Here is a 25,011-nt window from a genome sequence, read left to right on the forward strand (position 1 = left end):
TTGACAGAAAGATAGAGAGACCAAAGGGAACTAACACCACTGACACATAATTACCAATCGTGATGATCATCATTGATCACCATCATCATTGGCAAGGAATAAACTACTGACCCACATTTAATTTTTTTGAGAATGTTATACACATGTTTTTGTTGTTATTGTTTTATTTTTTTTTTTCTGAAATTCTCAATTGTATTTGTCAGTCAGTCTGTCTCTATGTGATCCATGTGATGTGAAAAATTTTAATTGAAAACTGAAGACGACACACTTATATTTTGTGCTGACCAATCAACCAACCAACACAGTTCCCATTGTTGTGAGGGAAATTTCGTGTGTTTGGGGGTTATTTAATTTTCTTTAATTGGGCGCCACTTTTTGTTATACTATAAATAAATTTATTGAAAATCATAAACGAATTGTGTTTTTATTGAAAGGTATTTGTGTTTCGACTTGTTAATTAAATTAACGAGAAACAAAAATGTTGAATAAAAGATTCGGAGACTAATAATTGAAGGAATTTGAAATTTAAAAAAGGGGTAGCTAGGGAATCCTAATAAGAGCAACCAGTAACTACAACAAGAAGACTCTTTTGATTGGAAGCCCTTCAAGATTTTTGTCAGCTTTGTAACTTTTTCGTCAAGCTTGGTAGACCTAAGCCTCGGTGCAAAAGCGACATGCCTTCTTGCTTATGTCATTTCTGTCGAATAACTAAAAAGCAAATGATTTGGTTCGTTCCATGGCACAAATACCAAGGTAGATGTATCGGCGAATTGCTGCTCCGTAGGTGTTGAGGACTACCTAACACCTTCGCTGCTCTATCGGTGACAGCACCCGGTTGGTAATGCAACTTTACATCGAAAAAAGGTTCACCGATGAACTTTTTCTATAAAAAAACATTTTTCTATAGAAAAATTTCATTGGTAAATATTTTTCTATAGAAAAAAGTTCATTGGTGAACATTTTTCTATAGAAAAAGTTCATTGGTGAACATTTTTCTATAGAAAAAGTTCATTGGTGAACATTTTTCTATAGAAAAAGTTCATTGGTGAACATTTTTGTATAGAAAAAGTTCATTGGTGAACATTTTTGTATAGATAAAGTTCATTCATGATGAACATTTTTCTATAGAAAAAGTTCATTTATGGTGAACATTTTTCTATAAAAAAAAGTTCATTCATGGTGAACATTTTTCTATAGAAAAAGTTCATTTATGGTGAACATTTTTCTATAAAAAAAAGTTCATTCATGGTGAACATTTTTCTATAGAAAAAGTTCATTGGTGAACATTTTTCTATAGAAAACGTTCATTGGTGAACATTTTTCTATAGAAAAAGTTCATTGGTGAACATTTTTCTATAGAAAAAGTTCATTGGTGAACATTTTTCTATAGAAAAAGTTCATTGGTGAACATTTTTCTATAGAAAAATGTTCACCATGAATGAACTTTTTTTTATAGAAAAATGTTCACCATAAATGAACTTTTTCTATAGAAAAATGTTCACCATGAATGAACTTTTTTTTATAGAAAAATGTTCACCATAAATGAACTTTTTCTATAGAAAAATGTTCATCATGAATGAACTTTATCTATACAAAAATGTTCACCAATGAACTTTTTCTATAGAAAAATGTTCACCAATGAACTTTTTCTATAGAAAAATGTTCATCATGAATGAACTTTATCTATACAAAAATGTTCACCAATGAACTTTTTCTATAGAAAAATGTTCACCAATAGACATTTTTCTCCAATTATTTTTTTTTCGTTAATTTTTATATTCATTAGTTTTTATTGAAAAAAAACTAATAAAAATTATTTCTCTGTCATAAAACTAACACCAGCTTATTTTTTTCACTAATAAATATTTCGTTATTTTTTTCCTTTAATTGAAATAACGTTTATTTTCCACACGAGAAAAAAAGAGGTAAGCAAAAAAATTGTTTCAATATTTTATGATTATTAAGTGAGGCTGTTCCGAAACCAAATGTCTGCTGTAACACCTAAAAGATCTCTAAAGAACCTCGACGAGCTTAAGACTCTCATATGAGAACTATAATCACGATTTTGTGCTGGCTTGATGGAAACTGTTGTTGTTGCTGTTATTGGTGTTATGAATTTTATTTAAATTTTTAATTTTTTTTGTTTTGCGCTAAACTTCTAGCCAAGACATGAATGAATGAATGAGCGTGGCAGTCAAGTTATGGCAAAAACGAAAAAACGGCAACAATCAACCAGGTTATTATTAAAGACATCCTATAAAAGACAGTTTTTATGGTCGTTTTAGTAGAATATAGACAAGTTCAATATAAGTATATAGACGGCGAGAGACAAGACAAACGTTGATGCTAATGTTAGCAACGGCAGCGGCCAGCAGAGTAAACTTGTTTTTTTTTAAGTTTTTTTTTTTCGTTCTTTCAATTTCAAGCAAGTCTTGGTTGGTGTCTAGATTCATTTGAGTTTCGTGATGTTTCCGTGGCTTGGTGTATTTTTTTTTTAATTTTGTTGTTTTAAAGGAGTGTCAATTGCCTTTACAACACCACCACCAACCATACCATGGCATCAAACTCATCGATACATCTCTCAAATAAATAATATATAGCTACATACAGTAATCTAAGATTTCAGGTTTAAACGGTTTTTTTTCAGTTTTATTCTGAAACATTTTTGCTGCTGTAGTTGTTGTTGTATTCTTTTGTAGTTTTTTTGGTATTTTGAGGGGGGTCTTCTCAAACAAAAAAATAAAAAACAGAACAAAAACACGATTATCAATGAATGAATAAATGACTGATCGAATGAATGAATTTCGGAAACAAAAAGTCATCATCCATCGTCGTTGTTGGTTTCTTGGTTTGACTTTTGTTGTCTTTAATGTGTTTGATTACAGAGTGTGTAATCTTTTGTTTTATTCAAAATCAAAAAAAAAAATCTTGTGTTACCTTAACGTCTTTTATTTCCTTCCCAGTACCACCAAATAGTGGATTTTTATGAATGAAATTCTTAACATTTGTTTTCTTGTCTGGCATCAAATGTGTCAAGTTTTATTTTGTTATCATTGCTTCTTATCGATTTGTTGTTGCTGGTTTTCTAAGGTTTTTGTAAGAATTAAATGGGTTTGTGGGATCTAATTTGGTTGCTGAGCAGGTTTAGAATCATATTACAAATGATGTACATAAATTAAATATTTACAACTTTTGTATTTAGTTAAATATTTTGCAAATTAAAACTATTAATGAGTAATAAACAAAATTAGAGGAGATGAAGAGTCTTCTGTTGTTATTCTGGCCCATTCAATTTCCATACTCGGATTATTTTCTCTATTAGATCTCACAGATGTCTGATCATGGATTGAGATCAGACGATTGTGGGGGTGTGTTATGCTGTATTGGGGAATTATATAGATTATATCAGCAGTATGCTTTGAATCTTTATCTTGTTGAAACCAAAATTTCATAGATAAGCCAAGTTTTTTTGCCACCTTGGTTTAAATTTATTTTTAAGATGTTTAGATGCCCATACTTGTCCATTGTGGATACAAAAAATACGAGTTGTCCCACTCTAGAAACTTTACTTAGTCTGATTAGCAGAGTTTTTTTTTTTTTTTGTTGTAATTCTCGCCCATTCCATTTGCATATTGCTTCGTAACGTTTCTTTACTCGAAATATTATGTTGACGCAATCTTTTCCCTAATAGATCCCACAGATGCTGGATTGGGTTGAGAACAGATGTTTGTGGACATTGTATATAAGCTAAAGTCTTACAATCTCAGTAGCATGCTTTGGATCTTTTCCTTGTTGAAACCAAAATGTAATAAATAACCCAAGCTTTTTGCAGCTTGATTCTAGTTTTGTTTTTAGATTTTGTTCACTTTTGATTCAATAAATACGAGTTAACCCAGATTTTCAACACATTTCGAAGATGGTATCCGAAGATTTCAGTTAGCGACAAAAATCGGTAAAATTAAAAAGCAAAACTATGAATGAAAAGTGTCAATAAAACTTGTCACCACTGTTTCCATCGGTAGGACTTCGCGACGACTTTATTTTGGTTAACTTACCGAAAATTTTCGTTAATTACCGAAATTATAGACATTTTAATTTTACGGATTTTTGTCGGTAACTCGAAAAATGAGTTACAGAATTCCACTACTGAGATTTATTACTAAATTTTTTTAAAGTTATTTACCACTCTCTATACGGACGAATATGTCCTTCGATAGTTTTTTTTTTCTTTCCATAAGTTAACTATAACTTTCCTTTCATCAACACAAGTTTCTTTGACATTGTCTTCAATTCTTGAAATTTTCCACTTTTTTAAATTAAGTATGCTCACAGAAAGAGCAGCTGTGGAACAGGTGGCCTCCTCCCAAAAAGATATATTTTTTTAGAAACTTTTTGGTATATTTTTTCCATTTTTGTCAGAAAAGATTGTTTTTTGTTTATTTAATAATATGCTTTTTTATCTTTTTTTTAAATCAAATTATCTTTCATTGTTTAGTTTTCAATTTTCTAATTATTTTTATTAATTTTTTATTGATTTTAGCATAAATGTTTTAGTTTTATTGGAACAAGTACCGCTGTGATTTTTATACTGTTGTTAATCTTGAGCCATAACTGGACTAAGATATCAAATCTTCATTATGATTGATTTAAATATTTTTTTATACATAAAAATATTTTTTATAGTTTATTCAAATTTTGAAGTCATTATTATTATTTTATTAATTTTTACTATTAACTTTCAATATTTTTGTTTTATTAAAAATAAAAAATATTTTATTTGACACCCTAAGTGAAAAGTTTGTGATTTGTGTCTGCTCTTTTTTCAAATGTTGTTGTCAAATCTTGGGCCATACTTTTTATAAAATAAAAATATCTGATATGACCATTCATTCTGGTCAACCTGACAAGCGTCATACAACTGCCAATTTAATATTTTATGACCCGCTGAGTGAATGATTGACTTCGGCTGTGTGTGTGCTGCCATGGTGTTAAGTGGTCACAGGGAGCACAACCAAAGTGACATTTGAGAAGAAGAAGGAAGGTGAACGGTGTCTACCAAAAAACACGACAAATATAAACAAATTACAAAAGAGGTGTGTGTTTTTTTGGTTAGAGCAGCGAAATTGGAATTCTGTATATTCATTGATATTCAAAAAATATTCTTTTCTTGAAGATAAATCTCAAAAATGTATTTGTAATAATATGCTCTATCAAAAGGAACATAGCGCCACCTGTACTTGAGATTCACAATTTAATTGGAAACTTTACTGGATTTATGAATTTTTGCAGTAGTTGGCAACACTGGGTGTTGATGATCACTCAGTCACTCATCACAAAAGAATTATATATACAAAAATAGAGTCTAATATTTAGCTTCCAGAAGCCGTATTTTGTGAAGTGGACCATCAAAATGTATTCCTGGGTTTTAAGAAGTCCCTTTAGGTGCAATATCGCCCTTTTCAACATTTGTTGTTTCTATTTATTATTAAAAGATGTGCTTATTTCTTTTTATCCATTTATGGGTGGATATTTTCAATTACTTTATTTCAAGTAGCCAATTTTGAATTTGAAATCCCCAAATGTTTACCCAACAATTATTGAAAACAAACAGAGGTTTTTATGCATATAAGTAATTATTTTATCCCCAGCTAATATCCATGATTGGCAAATAAATTGCATAAAAATCCATTTAAAATCCCCTTCTTAAAACCGCCATTGCAATAATATACATGTAGACGAATTTTGCATATTGAAAAAAATTAATAATAACAATGTCAGTTATTGGAGCCATTAAGTAGACAATCGACATTCAAATCAACCAGCCAGTCAGACAAACTGACACTCAAAATTCAAACAACAAAATAATCTAGCCATAAGAAAAACAATTGTGTGTTTATTTAACAAACTAAAACAAAAACTTCCAAAGAAAACACAAGTTTTATACAAAAGCCAAGGTCCATTGTCAGTCCAAGAAAGGGAGAGAGAAGTGCAAGAAAAAAACAAATTCGAAAACTGCAAAATAAATTATAATTGATACTTTATGATTTATTTATGGTTCAGTGGTGGTGCTGGATGGTGGTAGGTAGATAGTTGTCGTACTTCTGTTAGGGAAATTTTGTTATCAAAAACCAGTTTCCTGTCAAATGATTTGTTACCTTTCATTATAGATTGCAGCTAAGAAAACATAAGTATATAAATTTGTAGTAGTAGGAAACAAGCCAAGTAGCTTTGGGATTAAGCAGAGCAGAGTGACAATCTTAGATAAGTCTTTTTTCTTGCAAAAAGTTATTATGCTAATCCAAATGCAGACAATCGAAAATCGGACATGTTATAGGTTTGTTCCGGATCCAACAAGAATTTAATAGTTTTGCCAAATTATTGGTTTGCCAGTTTTTGTGTATCTAACAAACAGATGGCGCTAGATATTGTAGGTGAATTCACGACATGTAGAGTTAAAACAAGGTAAAGTGTTTGCAAAACAGCTGTTTATGATTATAAATTTAGTTTGGAAAACAGCTGATAGTAGCTATTTTAGTATTATCCAATATACCTGATGATCTGACTTAAACCTCCCGTGAAACTTAATTACTTGACCGTTCGAATGTTGTAAACATGTTGTAAAACATTCTCCTTGTTCAATGTTGGCCTGCTACTCATTTTTATTTATTTAAATAATTTGTTATTTGCTCTTTTATTTGTTCTTCTTTTGTTTTTGTCGGCTTTCAAGATTTTTCTGCTTCATGTAAAGCGCTTTGAAGCTTGTGGCCATTATGACTAAATGTGTAAAATATTGACACCTTTGACTGATTGATGAATGATTAACACCACAATCATTGGAGAACAATCGGATTGGTTGTAGCTTTCACGAAAAATAAAATGCTGATGTATTTCTAATAATGCAAAGTGGAAACAGCGTAACTAAACCTCAGCTATACTCCTAACTTTTAATTTGTGAATTTTAGTTCTATAATTCACATACATCTATGGTTTACAACGACGAAAGGAAATACTCGGATCGTAGCAAAGTGTCTAGCCTGATTAATTTTTGACCTCATTCAGTATAAAAAAGAGAGAAATGCGAAGAAAATATATACATTAGAATGTCTAAGAATACAAGAGAATATAGATAAATCTATCAACACAAAGATAATACCAAATTTCAATATTCTGTTGCAATAAATCCAAATTTAGATTAGGCAATTTTCCTTGAGAAAAGTCAAAAAGTCGTTAAAACAGGTCGACCTTATTATATTTTGCAATTGATGCCTTAAAGATATGACTCACATATAGATGGCGTTAGAAGAAAATCATGCTAGATAATGCTATGTTTACCCCAAATGACTTTTAATTAAACGCATCAACTAAGTTATCATTCCATTGAATAACCGTCAAATAAACTGAATGTCTCCTAAAGGGAGACACGGGGCCTACCGTGGGACCATTTCTCAAGGCCTTGTATTTTCTAAGGTAACCCAATTTTAGATTTTACTACAGCGGAATAGCTTCCTCCAGGCCTTGCAGTTTCTAAGGTAACCCAATTTTAGATTTTACTACAGCGGTGTAGCTTCATATCCTCAACCATAATTCAGATCACTTTAAAATCGGTTTTTTTTTCAAAATTTTTAGATAAGCATTTGGAACAAATTCATACTAAATATATTAAACTCGTAAAAATCCAAATGTTTACATACAATAATTTTTGTGACAAGTAGTATTTTTGCTGTATATTTGAGGACTTAAAAAACAATTCTGTTTTCGCTGTTTTTTCTTTTTGTTTTCAAAAATCTAAATGTCAGACAGACATTTGGACTAGCAAATCATATCAGACATTAAGCAAGTCATGTCTTTGGTGGTAATAAGTAAAAAAGAGTATTATAGAGGATCTCACAAATGCCGTGCTGTTGTGCAGATGATGACGACGATGGATGGTGGCTAAGGTAGTGGCAGAGATGCTGATGTGACGACGGTGACAGCGTATAGTAGTGTGTCAACGTCAGTCACACCCCACTTAGGAGCACAGAAAAAAAACAAACAAAAAAAAACATTGTTGGCGACAACACAGATCACATTATAAACTATTAAAAATAATGAAACTGAACGATATTAATACAACAGCAGCAACAACTACAACAAGAAAACTAACAAATTAAATAATATAACAACACAATGAAAGGCATGAGGTGAGGATCATGTTGTATTGAAGAGGAAGGAGGTAACTTAGTTGTAGACGTAAATTAATATAACGCTTAAAATGTTGTCGTTTTTTAGCAGAGCAACAAATAATGCCGACTGGCAATCGTCCATCCATGAAATTGTGAAAAATCAACAACAACGACAGCATTACTCACTTGACTAAACAACCAGCGGGAAAATGAGCAATGCGTACAACTACAAAAAAATGGACATATTATGAAAGATTATGCGCTTTTTAAGTATGAAAAATTTGCTTAAAAAACAAAAAAAGAAATACATCTAACGAAAACTGCATAGCTTGAGAAATTTAGCCGACGGCGTAAGGTTAAAAATCTGATAATAATCTCTTGGGTTGGTTAATGGACTTACAACTAATTAATTTTGCAAAGACGCTAAAGTATGTATGAAAATGCAATGGATGATTGGGGATAAAATCGAGGAAAATGTTTGAAGAAATGAGGAAAACACAGACTGGCATAAGGTCAGACCAGGTTATGGCCCACCTAATGGTTTGAACTTGGACCTTGCTCAGAGCAAAGCTCAAGCACATTTTCCTAAAAAAGATTTTAAAAATAAATGTCTTCATTTTTCCAATGCGAAAAAAAATCAAGATAATAGAGCTTCAGGTGAATATTTATATTTCAATTTATTTCATATTGTTTCCAATATTTCGAAATTCATTGAACTTCTCTTTGTATTTAATTAGAATAATAAACTTAAAAACTAGCATAATGTGACTACCATCATCAAATGTTATTATTGCACTGACTTAAAAAATATATTTTTCAAAACGATACAAAATATTACCTCATAAACTAAACTATAAACAATATCATAAAAAATCGTATTAAATATAAATTTTAAATTTTGTATTCTTATATTTTGCTACCGTATCAACAACCGTACTTCCTTTAAATTTCCCCCACCGCATCACCAGCCACTAATAGAAGACCTTCAGCTAATTTTTTTGTTTAGCTTAAAAATCTGCTACTAAATAATGTTCTGAAAATTGTCAATTTTTTTATGCCAGACTATGACGAAGAATTGTTATAATAAAAACAAAAAACCAAGAGAAATATTTATACACAAAGTTCCAACAAAACAAGCAAACACAGCGTCCATGTTCCAACAAACAACCAAACACTGGTGTGTCCATGTATTTTTATTTTTATTTATTTTTTTGTTTGTTATTGGGCAACAAATTAGCGTAGATTTTTTAAATATTAGCATATTTTTGTATTTTAGAAGAAAGACAAAAAAAATTAAAATTAAAATATACTGCAGTGAATGTATTGTGGCCATTGCTTTTTCGTCTTTTGTCATATATTTTAATAAACATAAAAAATTTGTTGTCGCCAATAAACTGAAATTATACATTTTCTTGCTCATTAACTCATTCATTAAAGAATTGATTTTTATTGTTGTATTTGACAAAACGAAAAGTTTGGGAAAATTTATATTAATTTCATTTGGATCTCATGTCAATTTAATTATGGCCGTATATATACATATATGATATATATTTTTTTAAAATGCCATGCGTGTTGTTAATGATTATTTGGAAATTGCAACAAGCTAAATTTTTTTAAATAATTTTATTATTCATGGCCATAGTGTTTTACTGAGTTCTAATATACATTAAACTTATGGAAAGAATGGGCAATTATAAACTAAAAAATTAGAACAAATAATTTATTGCATCAGCATTAATTATCTTAGAAAAGGCTCATTATCATAATAATCGCTCTATCATGAGTTATACGACGTTTATTTTTACACATTTTACGGCAAAGAAATCAAGAGATATTTATCAAAATGATAAGAACTAGTGGAAATGCTCTATTTCGATTTATTTTATGTAAAATGTATGGCAATATTGTAACATGCGCAATTTACAATCAATTTGGTTCGATATTGTGATCATAAACCCTAATTCAGTTAAAATGCTAATGTGTGTTTTGAGAGAAATACAAAAATCGCCGCACTATTTACAAAACAGGACATTGAAGTTAAGCCCCCTGCCACAAGGCGAAATTAATTTCAAGAAATTATGCGCTAAAGTAATTATGCACTAGAGTAATTATATCACAGAGCTTTGTATTCCAGCGCGTTAACTAATATTGAATTTGTCCCAATAGTGAGGTAGAAGGGGTGGAATCCAACAAACTGTCACTCAAATGTGGATATTGTCCTTAAAGGAAATGATATTCACCATATTGCTTCAGAATGAGACGCCAGCAAGAATTGACGATGAAGTAGATTGACGATATTAATGAAACCCAGTCTGAAGAATACCTGAAGAAGATATTCACCATGCTGCGTCAGTATGAGACACCAGCAAGAATTAAAGATGAAGTTTATATAATTTTTTGGTCTCATCAACTGGGCGATTGAGAGGAGATTGATTTATGACACCCAGTCCGAAAAGTACCATAAAGAGAAATTTTGAGTACGTTGGAAATCATCGAGCTAACCAGCGAAAAAAGTGGTCAACGTAAAAACAAAAGAAATAGTCAACGTAAAAATGCTCCGAGTATTTATTAGCTGAATTGCGGGAACAAGTTATTCCTGTGTGCTCATTTTGTTATGTTTTTCCTGTGTGCTCTCAGTATCAATTATATTTTGTGTTTTATTCGACCTTTTTTGGTTTATTAATAAGTTGGGAATTAATTGAAGTTATAAAAAGGATAACTAAATTTTAAAATTAAATTTTTCCTTAACCTCTGTCATGGTAGGAAGAACAACGTGAGAAGGCCCGTGAAAAAGAAGTTCGACACCAGGAATAGAAAAATCTGAATGAGCATTGGCGAAATTGAGAGTCATGAATAAAGCTTCCAAAGCAAACTATATGACTTATAAACCAAGGCAGAGAAATGTCAAAACCCTTCATAAATACATACTTTTGTACGGATGTGAAACATGGCTTGTATCCACCAAAGGTTCAAATAAATTACAATCCTTTATTAACCGTTAAGGCCCATTTTACACATATCGCTCATTTACTCAAAGAGTGACACATTTCAAAAAATCCACTTTCAAGAAAAACGCGTTTTAAGTTCGCGATTGGAATTTGACTTCCCAACATAAAAATATTATTACACAAAAACTAAAATAACTACTTGGAGCATATTTTGCAAATAGCTAGCTAGCCACATATCAGTGCTAAATTTCTGTGCAAGACCAAGCATTATTTGATTTGTTTTAGTGCTTCATAAACTCAAAAAACTGTTGTGTTGAATTATGCGAAGCTCGTAGTAAATGAGCTGTAACTCGTTGAGTTTTAGAGATATCAGCATGAAAATTTGACACAAGATAAAGTAGAAGTTGTAGAAAAAATAGAAACTCAGAAATAACTCAGAAATCGCATTTTTTGAGTTATGACACTCTTTGAGTAAATGAGCGATATGGTGAACTGACAATTGGATCTCAAATTCCGAATTACATAGAAGATGCAAAAAAATACTAATCGAAAACGAAATTGCTAGTAAAATATAGAGATGGGTTGTACACATGCCGCGAAAATCCCCAGACAACATAGCTAGACAAGCCTTAGACTGGAACCCCCAAGGGGCATAGAAGGTTAAATAATGATATAAAGTCTGTTAACGAAAATCTTAGCTGGTCTCCAGTCAAGGCAACAGCTAATGATCGGAACAAATTGAAAGAATTTTTTACGGCACTATGTACCATTTAACCGAGTTTATAATAATAATCACAATAATACACTAAATAAATATATTTAAGGTACAACGTGGATTATCGATTACAGAACAGATCCCTCGGAATAGACTAAAATTCAGCATTCTTGAATTTATTACTCCTTGAGAATCATTTTCATAAAAAATGTACATTGATTGCCTACACTTTAGCCATTTAATGGAAAGTATTATCATTTTAGCAGTACGAAAACCGAAGTTCGTCATATTTTAAATATATATCGTTTAAATAAATTCATTGTAGTAACCCATTCCTATTTAAACATAAGCTATTATTCTATTTGATATATTTTCTTTTTAAAATTTTTTGAAAGTTAGCATAACTATTACAGTACAGTGTTGCCTAAACTTTAGTCATTTAATGGAAAATATAATAATTTTAACGGAGTTCGGAAACAAATTTAAATCCATTCAAATAAATTTATTGTAAAACATTTCTATATAAAAATTTAAGTTATATAAAACATTTTAGAAAATATTCCCATAACAACGCGGTATATAAACTAAACAAATTTCAGTAAGGTCCATAGTGGATTATCCATATGTTCTGAGCGTACTAAAATAGCGCCTTATCAATTTAATTACAACTTTAGAAGTGCAGTCTAATGTAATTATTGACTACAAACCCAGTTGATTAAAGAGAATAAGTCTCATTTAATGGAATGTATTATTTTAACGGAGTTCGACTTATTTAAAATGTAAAAAATTATTGTAACCCATTTCTACTTAAATATAAGTTAAAACACGATCTCATATACATATTTTCTTTTTTACAAATTTTGAAAATAAACATTCTTAAAAATTATTCAAATAACGACGCGGTATATAAACTAAACAAATTTCAGTAAGGTCTACCGTGCAATATCGATTAAAGTACAGATTCCTCTGAATAGCCATAAATACCTCTTAGTAAGTTGCTTTAGAATTTCCATCTAATGTCATTATTAAATACAAAGCTAATTGATTAAAGAGAATAATTCTCATAAATAAATTTACAATCGAATTGTTAACGTAGCAACAATTGTAAGGTGCTTTAGAATTTCCATCTTATGTCATTATTAAGTATAAAGCTAATTGATTAAAGAGAATAATTCTCATAAATAAATTTACAATCGATTTTCTAACGTAGCAATAATAGTTATTTATTTTCTACTAATCACAAAGATATTGGTAATTTATATTTTATATTTGAAGCCTGATCTGCTATATTTTGAACTTCATTAGGATTTTTAATTCGAGCCGAATTAGGACACCCTTGTGCATTAATTGGTCATGAGCAAATAATATAATGTTATATCTAATAAATGCCTAACTCCAACACAATTTGAAAATTAACTACTATCAACTTTTGCTCTGTTCCAAATCCGGTAATAGTCTTATTTTTTTGAAATTTTCACAATTTTATAAATTTTTTAAAAAATTCAAGAATTGTAGATTCTTGCAGGTTATGGAACAAAGCATTTATATTCCTTTTTTGAAAAATATTTGAAAATTTTCACTTTCCAACCTTACAAATTTTGTGCAATAACAAACGTTTAGTAGTAATTTGATCGCATTGAGTTTGGTGTCGTTGTCAAAATATTACAAATTAATCATGGCACAATTACCAAGGTAGTGTTATCGTAAAATGTTGAATATGTTATGTCAAAATTTTCTTTATGTTGTTGGAAAAATAAATTTTTTATAAAGGCATTTGAGTTTTCATATTCGTACAGCTGGTTTGATACCACTACCTTGGTAATTGTGCCATGCAAGGAATATAACATCACATTTTCTAGGTTATTATTAATTAATATACATTTTTTTTATTAAATTATAGTTGTAAAAACTTTTTTTCAAATCACTATCAAATACCGTCTTTTGAACTCAAACAAAGTTTTTTTCATTCACCAAAAATTCACAGTTTGTTTTTCATTCATAACTCTAGCCACGGCTGCTGACTGAGCTAGCAGCACCACTAGTAAATTTAAATCAAATTGTTCCTTTTATTATTGGTTTTGCATGTAGGAAATTTTTTGTTTATTTTGTCTTATAACACCCACCTGGATATGAATGGCACGTGCAGAGAAGATAGACACCCAACGAAAAAAAAAGATTTTGAAAAACGAAGAAATTTGTTTGTGGTGAAAGCCAAGGAAATCGTAGGCGTCCGTTTACGATACGCAAGTGGTGGAGGTGGCGGCAATGGTTTTTCTTCCTTGTTCTAGTTGTTGATTGTTATTATTATTGCTGTGATCACGTTTTTTCGTTGTCGAAAAAAAACACTTGTTAGCCACAATATTGAGGGGGCCGATGCAAAATAAAAAATAAAATTATATTTTTGCCAGACACATTTAAAAATAATGTTTTTTATTTATTTTTGTTTTAAATTAGAAAATTAATTTCTTAGCGTTTTTATTTTGATTTCAAATGGCATTTCATACGGCTTTCCGAAAAAAATCGATAATTTCTTTTTCTTGCAATGTTTTTTATTAGACTTTTTTGTTCCATGTACGTCACAGTGTAATTTTTCAGTTTTTTTGTTATTGCTTTGTAGGGATGGGAATAGTGAGCTTTTGCCTTAAAGTTTAGTTAGTCCAAGATTTTCATTTCATTCATAAAATCTGCAAGCACTTTTGTGGCAAATTGTAAGTATGAATGGTTGGTTGATAGATTGGGGCCGGTTCTGAAACTGTGGTGTGGGGAAGGTTGTGGAAAATTTATTGGCTTCCTTTTTTCTGATTTTTGCTTTCAATTTCACTTTATTCCTTTATTTTTGATAATTGCTGTTTTCACTTTCTTTTTTTTTTTGTTTGTTGTATTATTTTATTATCTAATTGGCTTGGCAAATTAGACAGACAATGATATCCATGGTAATTCCAATAAGAATTTCTTTTCTTGTTTGCTTTCAATGCTTTATGTGATTTGCTGTTAAAATTGTTTTTTTGCTTTTTTATTTTTTTTCCACTATTTTATTTTGTAAATTTGTTTACTTTGTTGTTTCTTTTCTTTGTGATCTTTTATTTAAAACATTTATTTTATTTGTTGCTTATTTTTTATTTGCTTTGCTCTTTGTGTATTTGAATCTATATATTTTTCCTTTGCTTTTCTTTTGTGAGAAAATTTTTTGATTCAAAATTTGTTTCTTAGTTGGTTATAACCGATACGTTTGCTTGTTCGAACACAACTGAAGCACGAGATGAGTATTCATTTGGTTTTTATGAATGAAACCGGCCAAAAGATACATATAACACAAACTATACGTTCGTTGTACGTACAATCGAGCAACGGCAACGATAATGATGACCGGACTGGTGCCCCTCTGGTGGCAAAGAAGCATACACAAAATCGATATGCTCACTGAATGGATGGATGGTTGGTTGGATGCACTGACCGTTTTCGGTTTTCTACAACTCTCGCACACACCAAGTGGAGCTGGCCCCTTTTTCGAACATAAAGCCCAATAAATTGCCCCTGCTTTACTCACTCTCACTCTCATTCTCAACATCACACATTTACTCTTTCTCCCATAATGCCTCCCCAGAAAGGGGGGGTTTGTTTTGTTTTATAACAGACACCTGCAAATGTGTGTATCTGTTGGATACCACACTCACACACGTTAAGAGCAGAAAGACCAAACAACAACAAGCGGAGAGGTGTGTGCGCTAAGCCAATGATGGTTGTGGTTGCCTCCCCAATGTGTAGCCATTTTCAGGCTGTTAGGCTGGCGCAAGCGCACAACAACCAATCAACAGTTTGTTTAATACAATACGCTCTTTTTCTCACAGCTCTCAATAACAACATTTACGCTCTTCTCGGTTTCGAACATAATTAACATGCAAATTTCCCCTTTTTCCACAACAAAAGAGCTTTCAATTCTCTCTCATGAAAATTTCCATTTCAAAAGGAGGGGGGAACCTCTACCGTCAACTCACACGCTAAAAATACAACCAACAGGTATTTTCTTATTTTCCGCTTTATTCCCGATAAATATAATTGTAAATATCTTTACGTTTTATTTCCATTATTTTTTTTTTCAAAACCACGTCAATAACTTCGACGTCATTGTCTTCATCATCATCAGCAACATCATGTGAGTGAACCACAGAATCATAAATTTTTTGGGGGCATTTAAACAACTAGCCTACCCCCATTATTACCCGGCATTCCCGCCGCTATACCCAGTATGCATTTTTGTTTATTAAATGAAAAATAAGAAAGGTATAGGAAATTTGTTGTTTGCTTATTTTTAATATTAGACAAAATTCATAATATTGCAAATTTTAGCCATATGATTCATGTCGTAGAGGATTTTGTTTGGTTTTTAGCAATTTTGCCAAACTGATTATTTGTTAATCAGGTGAATATTTTTGAAAACAAATATACTATTAATAATACATAACTAATAATGTAGTATATTGAAACTGGTCTTTCATTGTGTTCTTTAGAACAACCCAAGGCAAACAAATATATGAATATTTTTTAATTTCGAACATTTTAGAAAGATGGGCAGAAGATGTCAATATCGTATATATTAGGATTTCTGACCTACCTGATCTTTGAGAATCCCAGATACAGCGGTAAAAGAGAATACATATCCCTAAGTTGTTGCTTACACTTAGTAATTTTAAAATGTACTTTTATCAAATATCTAGCGATTAGTTCTTACTCTTATTTGAGCTTCGATGAAAGATCAAACGTAAGAAAATTACCTCAGAAATGCCAAAAAGTTTTAACTTCAAACTTTAAAACGGGGTTATTTTGCATATAATTTTAGCTATTATCCATCAAAAAAGTTTTGTATTAAGAATTGCGTTGACGAGGTTTAAGGATTGATGTGCGTGGCATAGAAAATAACAGATACAGCTCGTGATTCATACAACGGGCAGATTGGACCGTAGATCTTTGGAAGATTTTTTCTCAAACACACCAAGCACAGCCTTATCTGCTTGCGGAAGTACCAAGGTTTCGGAACCATACATTAGAACGGGTAGGTATCAGTGTTTTGTAAAACGTTAATTTTGTTTGACGATATTTCGCTTTGTTTTTAAACTGCTTATTTAAGCTAAAGTAGCATCTGTTGACCAATACAATTCTTCTTCTTATTTCACAACTAATGTTGTTTGTTGTGTTTATGGAGGTACGGAGTTAGATGAAGTCTTTTACTACCTCAAAATTGTAGGACACTGCGCATCGACACCATCAACTTGGTCTTCTCGCCGTTTACCGCCAGATCCACTTTAGTAGATTCCCCTTCGACTTTCTGAAAGATATCAGTTACTTATTTAACTAATCGGCCCATGATGTCCATATCATCAGCATAAGCAAGTAACTTGTGGCTATTGGTGTAAATTGTGTCATTTCTTTTAACATCTGCATCTCGTATAACCTTTTCCAGCAGAATTTTGAATTAGTCACACGAAAAGCTGTCTCCTTGTCTGAAACCTCTAAACTCTTCCGAGAGGTTTTTTCCTAGTTTAACTGAGGACCGAGTATCAGTTAATGTAATTTTAGAAAGCCCAATGAGCTTTGCGTGCACACCAAATTCAGACATGGCTTGGAATACCCTTGAACGTAGGGGGCTGTCGTGGCTGCTTTATAATCGACAAAAAGGGGGTATGTGTCGATCTGCATCTCTTGAGTCTTCTTCAGGATTTTCCACAGGGTAAATATCTGGTCAATGGTGGATTTGCCAGATCTAAAGCCGCATTGATATGGCCCAATTATTTTGTTGACCATAGGCTTTAGTCCTTGCACAATATCCCTGACACTATCTTGTGGCAATAGGGAGAAGACTTATGTCCCTATAGTAAGATCATACAGTCTTATCTCCCTTCTTATGGACGGGGCATAGGATGCTCAGGCTCCAATCATCGGGTAGGTATTCTTCCAGCCAGATGGTGCTAACTAGGTGATGAATACACCTTATCAGCGTGTCACGCCCGGTTATGAACAGCTCGGCTAGTAAGCCATCGCCTCCTGCTGCCTTATTATTCTTCAGCCGGTTTATTGCTGTCTTAATCTCATATTGGCTGGGCGGTAAAAGTATACATTCAATACCATCTTCTGGGATTCGATCTATGGTATCTTCGTCGTCTTCGCTACTATTGTATACCAACAGTTTGGAAAAATACTCTTTCCATATCCTGAGCACACTATCTGTATCTGTTGCCTTACCTTGCTTGTCTCTGCAGGAGGATGTGCCTGTACCAAAGCCATCAGTTTGATTTTGCACTCTTTGGTAGAATTTTCGGGCTTCATTCTGACTCCTGTACAACGATTTTTCCCGCTTTTCCATTTCTCTCTTTTTCTGGCGGAAAAGACGCGTCTCATCCCTCCTTTTCTCCCGATACCTCTCTCGTTGCTACTGATTGTAAAGTAGCCCTATACGCCGCAGTTTTTTCTTCGGTTGCAGCACGACACTCCTGATCATACCATGGATTCCTTAGAGGAGGTTTCTGGTATCCAAGAACGAGTATGGATTTTGCGGCTATTTGCATGGAGTGGGCAATATTTGCTATAAATATTATTTAGTGTAAAAAAAAGTCAAACTTAACTAATTTTAAATGGAAGATACTTACACCTGGGAAGTTTTTGCAGATTCTGAAACTACAATGCTCATAGATGAGAAATATCAAGAAACAAAAAAAAATCGCCGGAGGGATTTTCAAATAAATCGCGATTTAAGTTCACATTTTTAGTTGTTCTTTAAGTTTTCACGATTTTGCTTGAAAACCGCGAGTCCTATATAAATGGAACTAAAGAAAATGTTGTAGCTGTGAATATTCTCCACAAGATTGACCTTTACGATATTTTCGTAGGTTTTACCGTTTTTGAGATATAGAAGTTCAAATTGAGACAATGCACTTACTGTATCGCCTCCTTATAAAACAATGTCATTACTGCAATTTCCCAAATTAAACATATATATTATGAAAATGAAACAACCTAGGAAAAAATAAGTCATCCAATCTTGTAGAGAATTTTCACAGCTTCAACATTTTCTTTAGTCCCATTTTGATATGACTTGCGGTTTCCAAGCAAAATCTTGAAGGCTTAAGGTAAAAACCTAAAAAATTTGAATTGAACCTCTATATCTCAAAAATGGGAAAACCTACGAAAAACCTAAAGGTCAGTCTTATAGAGAATTTTCACAGCTATAACATTTTCTTTAGACTCATTTCGATACGACTTGCGCTTTCCAAGCAAAATCGTTAAAACCTAAAAAAACTTAAAATTTTTGATCGCGATTTAATTAAAAATCCCTCCGGCGTTTTTTTTTATTTTTTTTTTATTTTTCTTATCTATGAACATTGCTGTTTCAGAATCTGCGAAATCTTCCCATGTGTAAGCGGTTCTCATCAAAAGTTAGTTAAGGCGCACTGAGCATGATATTGTTTTATAAGGAGGCGATACAGTCAGTGCATTGTCTCAATTTGAACTTCTATATCTCAAAAACGGTAAAACCTACGAAAATATCATAAATGTCAATCTTGTGGAGAATATTAGGCCCATTTACATAGGACTCGCGTTTTCCAAGCAAAATAGTGAAAACCTAAAGAACCCCTAAAATGTGAACTTAAATCGCGATTTATTTGAAAATCCCTCCGGCGATTTTTTTTTGTTTCTCGATATTTTTCATTTATGAGCATAGTAGTTTCAGAATCTGCAAAAACTTCCCAGGTGTAAGCAACTTCCATTTAAATTTGGTTAAGGCACACCGTGGAATATATATTACTAGCAAAATGCCCGCTGCTTCGTATGCGGAAATGGAATATCAAATAAACGATATGTAATATGAAAATGGTGGACACTGAAAATTTTGATGTACTAATACATATTTTAATTGGTATTTAATTTAAGTAGTAATACTCGTTTATATTTAGTTCGAATATAAAAAAAAACATTATCGCAACCCCATACATCAACAGCGACCCACATTTTAAATTTCAGTCCACGTTTTATTAGAACTGTTCTTGTATTTTAAAGATATTATCCACATTTATCCACCGAAGTATCTGTAATTTCGGAGTTTGTGATATCAAAATGTAGAAAACCTTCATTCAAAAAAATTTTACTTATTGCGCACGCTTGGACATGGGGCTGGATTCTTGTTCTATGAAAATTTGAAATGAAAAACGTTCAGAATAAAAATACAATTTTGTTTAAAAAACCTTTGAATTTTTGATTTCAGTACTTTATTTAGAAACAGTACACATTTTAACATCCACGGTATTACATGTAGAAACATTTCATACATTTTAATGGCGGATTTCACTAAACATTCTGATTCAATCTCAACAGTGATCTTCATAACAAAATTCATTTATCGGTTCACTCAATACCAGCTCTTCAATATTTAGTGTTATTTGATTATTCTAGTTCACTTATTGTAACACCACCTCTAACAGTGAATCTGGAAAATATATAAAAAATCTGATTTCCACTTCTATTCCTTAGCCCAATACCAAATTTATTCACTTTCGTACTTTTCGCACACCAATTACACAATTCCAGCTTCACCCAACACCATGTTTAGTACCATTTTGTACTTTTCGTATTTAAAACACCAACTCAATAATTCAGTCCTCAGCGACCTCCATACCTAATTTCAGAAATTGTATGAATTTGTAAAACACCTTATCTAAACACCAACATAGACCCTAATACAAAAATTCAAAATTCCATCTATAACCCTTTATGCAACGTTAAAACGGTACCAAATTTAGTACTTATAATAGGTATAAGTTTCAAAACTTACATCCCTACATTCAAAACTATATCCCAACCGAGATACTCATTTACAGCTAGGGTGTCCAAAAAACCGGTTTTTACAAACAAAACGGTTTTCGGTTAACCGAAATTTTCAATTGCTTCGAAAACCGGTTTTCGGTTTTCAAAAATTTTCAAAACCGGTTAACCGGTTTAAACCGGTTTTGTTAAATAGGTACAAATTGCTCATAATTGATATATGTTTGACTAAAAATTTGCGGCAAGGGGTAAATTAAGTATAACGCCTTCGTTATTATGTAATTATCTCATAATATACTTGTTATTTGACAATAAACCTCGAAGTGAGGACAGAAAAATTAAGACCGAAATTCTGCCCTAAGGATAGTAAAAGCCCTTACAAATATAAAATTGTGTTTACATTTGAGTTTAGATTTTATTAAGTTCGTCTTGCTTTGCCAATCTCAAATTATGGTGAAATTATTGAAAATTCGGCGGCTATTTGAATTATGACTAAGTTGAACCAAACATTCGTTTTAAATTGTAGCTCCTATAGCTCTAGTTCCTAGTTCACTGCATTAGTTCCAAAATGTATGAGTAACTTCATAAAAAAAATAATGTGTGATATAACGTATACGCATATTTTTCATACAAATGGTGTGTACCATTTGAACTGCGTAGTGAACTAAATTGGCACAAATCTACATTTTACACAAAATATTTTTCAAATTTAAAGGTATCTGACATTTAAAACTTTGCCGTACCTTGTGTTAGTTAATTTAGTTTACCTTCAAGAATACAATTGTAATGAAATATTAAAAATATTACTATTTTTTTAAAACCGGTTAACCGACACAAATAACCGGTTTTTCGGTTAACCGAAAATGACGTTTTTGGCGAAAACCGGTTTCGTTTTGTAACTCAAAACCGGGAAACCGGTTTCGGTTTTGGACACCCTATTTACAGCTCTATCTGTTCGCCGGAAAACAATTATAGCAGTATTTAGTACTTTTCGTATAGATAAGTACAAATCTCCAAAACCTCCTTCTTATTTGTCTTCACTCTAAATTTTGGTTCATTTATGTTAGATATATTCACAATCACATCCATATCTCAACCCTACACACTAACAGCGACTATAACACCAAATTTCAGAATTCTACCTCTATTCATATACCAAATTTAGTACCATTTAATACTTTTCGTACGAAAGAACGAATTTCAATAACTATCTCAATCGTCCACTCCAACAATAATATTAATTCTATATTTCAGGATTTGAACTCGATGCGTTAAGCAAATCTAAATGTATCACATTTAGTACTTTTCGTACACATAAGTACGAATTTCCAAAACAACATAAATCCTCCACTCCAACAGTAATCTTAATTCCGAATTTCAGGATTCCACCCTATCCGTTCACCCATATTCAAATTGTTCCAAATTTTGTACCATTTTGTACTTTTCGTACACATAAATACAAATTTCCGAAATCTGTCTCAATCCTCCACGCAACAGTAATCATAATTACAAATTTCACGATTCCAGCTCTATCCACTCACCAAAATCCATTTTGTACCAAATTTAGTACCAATTTGTACCAAATTTAATACTTTTCGTACACATACATAAGTATGAAATTCACAAAACTGTATTAATCTAACACTCCAACAGTAATCTTTATTCTAAATTTCAGTATCCTACCTCTATCCGTTCACCCAAACCCAAATTGTAGCAAATTTAGTACCATACTACTTTTCGTGTGCAATAAGAAATAATTTCCAAAACTACCTCAATCCTATACTCCGTCAGCAAATTTCAAAATTTCATCTCTATCCGTTCAATCAAATCCAAATAGTAACAAATATAGTACATTTCGTACCCATACCCACATTCCACCGCTATTAGTTCACCCAAATACAAATTGTACCAAATTAAGTACTTTCCGTTTCCATGAGAACGAATTTCAAAAACTACCTCAATCTTACACTCTAACGGTAATCTTTATTTCATATTTCAGGATTCCAGCTCTATTAGTTCAACCAAATCCAAATTGTACAAAAATTAGTATCATTTAGTACTTTTCGTATCCATAAGTAAAATTTTCCAAAACCACCACAAATCTACATTCCCACTGTAATCTTCATCTCAAATTTTAGGATTCTACCTCTATCCGTTCGCTCAAATCCAAATTGTACCAAATTTTGTATCATTTAGTACTCTTCGCACCCATGAGAATGAATTTGCAAAACCAACTCAATCTTACACTCCAACAGTAATCTTAACTCCAAATTTCAGGATTCCAGCTCTATCCGTTCACCCAAATCCCATTTGTACCAATTTAGTACCATTTGGTACCTTTCGACCCCATAAGTATGAATTTCCAAAACTACCTCAATCCTACACTCAATCAGTAACCTTAATTCAAAATTTCAGGTTTCCATGTCTATCTAAATCCAAATTGTACCAAATTCGGTACCATTTTTATGAATTTTTTTCGTACACATAAGTATGAATTTCCAAAACTACCTCAATCCTACACTCCATAGGTAATCTTATTTCCAAATTTCAGGATTCCAACTCTATCCGTTCCTCCAAATATAAATTGTACCAAATTTAGTACATTTAGTACTTTCCGTTCCCATAAGTATGAATTTCCAGAACTACCTCAATCCTACACTCCATCAGTAACCTTAATTCGAAATTTCAAGATTCCAACTCTATCCGTTCAACTAAATTTAAATTGTACCAAATTTAGTACCATTTAGTACTTTCCGTACCCATAAGTATAAATTTCCAAGACTAACTCAATCCTACACTCCAAAAGTAATTAAATTCCAAATTTCAGGATTCCAGCTCTATCCGTTCACCCAAATCCAATTTGTACCAAATTTAGTACTTTTCGTACACATAAGTACGAATTTCCAAAAATAACCCTCATATCTCAATCCTACTCTTCAACAGTAGTCTTAATTCCAAAATTCAAGTTTTCATCTTTATCCGTTCACCCAAATCCATATTGTACTAAATTTAGTACACTTTAGTACTTTTCGTACACATGAGTACGAATTTCCTTTCATAAACACCACTTCCCAACCTTTATTTCCATACCAAATTTTAAGATTCTAGCTATAGCCGTTCAAAATATACAACTGGTACTAAATTTTTTAACTTTTAGTACTTTTCGTACACTTATAGGTCGAAATTCCAAAAACCCTTTGGCACATCTTTCTAGCTCTCCACCAGTGACCCTCATTCCAAATTTCAGAATTCTAGCTCTTCCCGTTTGCCTTATACAAAGGGTACCATATTTAGTACCTTTTAGTACTTTTCGTACCCTTCCAGTTCGAATTTCCAAAAACCGAGCCTTATCTCATGCCTACATACCAACAGCAACCTACACTCCAAATTTCAAGCTTCTAGCTTCAGCCGTTTCGTCTGGGCGATGATCTGTCAGTCACTCACTCACTTATCACTAAGCTCTTTTATATATATAGATGAATACATAGGTATATTTTTTGATTTCGTACGATTTACAGAGTTTGGGCATAACACACTCCAAATCACCAGAATAAAACACCTAATGTTGTTAATTGTTAATGTCAGCTTAATTATCTTGTGGGGATTTTAGGTCTATGATGTTCCGTATCAAACACAGAAATATATACATATTTTTCTAGCTTTTTTTTCAGATCATTTTCCGATACTACAATGAAAAATACGCATTTATTTTTTTTAGGCAATAATTTTTTCTCGAATTGTTGAGATATTAACGCCGAATTTTCTTTCAGTCGGTCATGCAAGCTTTTCTATCATGTTGGATTTTTGCGAAAATAGTCGTTGTTTTAAAACAGAACTCGTCACAAACGCCTTTTTTACGGGAAAACACAATCTTGGAAATTATGGTTTTTGAATTGTATGTATGTATGTTGAGGGTATGAAAGATACCAAGCGCAAGACTTTAACATGACAAAGCCCTCTTTCATCTCAAGTGGACACTGACCTCCCAGTGGTGTCACCTGGGGAGCTTCCTTTAACACCCGTTAGTAACCCTCCCATAGAAGAAAAGCATCCTACTATGAAAAAACAAAGAAAAAGAAAAACAATCCCCTCAAAAGTTGACGACCCCGCAAACGTTTTAAGGGACATGATCTGCGAATCGGCACATGGAATGTTCGCACTCTCTATAGAGAAGGTTCAGTTTACGCATTGGCAGTTGTACTTGAAAAGTATAAGGCCGATATTACTGCCATACAGGAAATACGATGGTTTAGTCCAAACTAGTTCTGTAAGGGTTACAGTTGATTTGACTGTGAGGGGTCTAAAAGAGGAACTAGTTACTGTAACCCTAAGAATCGACGAGTTACTGATGCCGAACTAGTACATCTTGCAA

General features: G+C 32.1%; 1 protein-coding gene across 4 annotated transcripts in view; it reads right to left on the reverse strand.

Moving 5' to 3' along the window:
• sr (zinc finger domain-containg protein striped) overlaps positions 1 to 25,011 on the reverse strand; it is a 571,748-nt gene that overhangs the window by 12,945 nt on the left and 533,792 nt on the right. Inside the window, exon 1 of one of the 4 annotated variants that reach the window (XM_073988479.1) lies at positions 13,952 to 15,270. The exons of the other annotated variants lie outside the window; for them this stretch is intronic. The gene's annotated coding sequence lies outside the window, so the exon portion shown is untranslated. Of the gene's footprint in view, positions 1 to 13,951; positions 15,271 to 25,011 lie in introns of those variants that run through there. 4 annotated transcript variants of the gene reach the window in all.

The sequence above is a fragment of the Musca autumnalis genome, unplaced genomic scaffold (genome assembly GCF_047663935.1).
Source record: "Musca autumnalis isolate F117 unplaced genomic scaffold, ASM4766393v1 scaffold_1, whole genome shotgun sequence".
Lineage (NCBI taxonomy): Eukaryota > Metazoa > Arthropoda > Insecta > Diptera > Muscidae > Musca > Musca autumnalis.